Genomic DNA, 2,818 nt, shown 5'->3' with positions numbered 1-2,818 from the left:
TCCTGATAACCACCTGTATGGAGTCAGATAGTCAGGTCCTGATAACACACCTGTATGGAGTCAGATAGTCATGTCCTGATAACACACCTGTATGGAGTCAGATAGTCATGTCCTGATAACACACCTGTATGGAGTCAGATAGTCATGTCCTGATAACACACCTGTATGGAGTCAGATAGTCACTTCTGATAAACACACCTGTAATGGAGTCAGATAGTCACGTCCTGATAACACACCGGTATGGAGTCAGATAGTCCTGTCCTGATAACACACCTGTATGGAGTCAGATAGTCATGTCCTGATAACACACCTGTATGGAGTCAGATAGTCATGTCCTGAAAACCCGTAGAGGATAGGATCACACCTGTATGGAGTCAGATAGTCACGTCCTGATAACACACCTGTATGGAGTCAGATAGTCACGTCCTGATAACACACCTGTATGGAGTCAGATAGTCATGTCCTGATAACACACCTGTATGGAGTCAGATAGTCATGTCCTGATAACACACCTGTATGGAGTCAGATAGTCACGTCCTGATAACATACCTGTATGGAGTCAGATAGTCATGTCCTGATAACACACCTGTATGGAGTCAGATAGTCATGTCCTGATAACACACCTGTATGGAGTCAGATAGTCATGTCCTGATAACACACCTGTATGGAGTCAGATAGTCATGTCCTGATAACACACCTGTATGGAGTCAGATAGTCATGTCCTGATAACACAACTGTAATGAGTCAGATAGTCATGTTCTGATAACACACCTGTATGGAGTCAGATGGTCATGTCCTGATAACACACCTGTATGGAGTCAGATAGTCATGTCCTGATAACACACCTGTATGGAGTCAGATAGTCATGTCCTGATAACACACCTGTATGGAGTCAGATAGTCATGTCCTGATAACACACCTGTATGGAGTCAGATAGTCATGTCCTGATAACACACCTGTATGAGTCAGATAGTCCTGATAACACACCTGTATGGAGTCAGATTGTCATGTCCTGATAACACACCTGTATGGAGTCAGATAGTCACGTCCTGATAACACACCTGTATGGAGTCAGATAGTCATGTCCTTATAACACACCTGTATGGAGTCAGATAGTCATGTCCTGATAACACACCTGTATGGAGTCAGATAGTCACGTCCTGATAACACACCTGTATGGAGTCAGATAGTCATGTCCTGATAACACACCTGTATGGAGTCAGATAGTCACGTCCTGATAACACACCTGTATGGAGTCAGATAGTCATGTCCTGATAACACACCTGTATGGCGTCAGATAGTCCTGATAACACACCTGTATGGAGTCAGATAGTCATGTCCTGATAACACACCTGTATGGAGTCAGATAGTCATGTCCTGATAACACACCTGTATGGAGTCAGATAGTCATGTCCTGATAACACACCTGTATGGAGTCAGATAGTCATGTCCTGATAACACACCTGTATGGAGTCAGATAGTCATGTCCTGATAACACACCTGTATGGAGTCAGATAGTCCTGATAACACACCTGTATGGAGTCAGATAGTCACGTCCTGGATCAAAAGGCAAGAACAAGTATTGTATGAGAGAGGACAGGAAGTGACAGTGTGTTATGGGTTAATTCTGTCCTACCTCTCCAATCAGAGGTGATATAAACCTTCATCTCTGTTCCTCGGCCTGTTCCTGGGTTGACAGCATACTGATAAACTGTGATTTATAATATCCGTATGTGTTGTCCATCCTGCTATCAAACACACACCCATGACATGACGTTGCGGCCTTGCTTTGTGATGAATAGGAGGTTATAACACTGTCCAAACATTGTTGCCACAGGTCATAAGGCTGTCACAGGACCGGTCAATGCATGATGTTGCACTGTCCTCATTTCTCTATGCATTATATTCTGATTAATATTGTTCTATGCAGTTTGTCAATCAATAACACATTAGTATATGTGCACCTCCGCAAAATAATGCAACATTTGCTTCCTCTATTCTGACGTTCCCTAATTTGATCATAAGAAGAGAGAAGCCGCTGTATTGTTCCCCATTCCAGTGAAGATGTTGGATGTTGTGTCATTCTGCATTGTTATTTTCTTCATTCTGTGACGGATTGAGGTTAATGTTTTGTGGTGATTTCTTACTGTGTGTGTGTGTTTTTTTCAGAACAGAGTGGCCAGTCAGACGACATACCAATATAACAGAGAGCTTTATAGAGAAGGATGTGGAACTGCTAACTCAGCAGGCCTCAAACCCGGATCTGAAATCAGCCTCCTCGCACTTATCTCTCTGTGTGTGTGTGTGTGTGTGTGTGTGTGTGTGTGTGTGTGTGTGTGTGTGCGTGCGTGTGTGCGTGTGCGTGTGCGTGTGTGTCTGTGTGTGTGTCTGTGTCTGTCTGTGTGTGTGTGTGTCTGTGTGTGTGTGTGTGTGTGTGTCTGTCTGTGTGTGTGTGTGTGTGTGGGTGTGGGTGTGTGTGTGTGTGTGTGTGTGTGCATTGCATTTATGCATTTGTTAAATTTGTAGTGCAACACATTAGACATGAGTATTTTTTGCAGGTGTGCTCATTGTTTACACAGGTGTCCTACATGGACCTCAGCTCACCTGTCCACCTTTAATACAGAGGAATGATGATACTGAAACTCATGGTGAGAGACTAGGCTCCGCCTCCCCATTACACCCACCTAAACTCATGGTGAGAAACTTTACATAATGATAGAGTGACTAGTGAAGAGTCTGAGAGAGAGAGAGAGAGAGAGAGAGAGAGAGAGAGAGAGAGAGAGAAAGAGAAAGAGAGAGAGAGAGAGATTCCTGAGAG

Source organism: Salmo trutta, chromosome 28, assembly GCF_901001165.1.
Source record: "Salmo trutta chromosome 28, fSalTru1.1, whole genome shotgun sequence".
NCBI classification, from domain to species: domain Eukaryota; kingdom Metazoa; phylum Chordata; class Actinopteri; order Salmoniformes; family Salmonidae; genus Salmo; species Salmo trutta.
The sequence above is the reverse complement of the archived record's forward strand: the minus strand, read 5'-3'. Positions refer to the sequence as shown.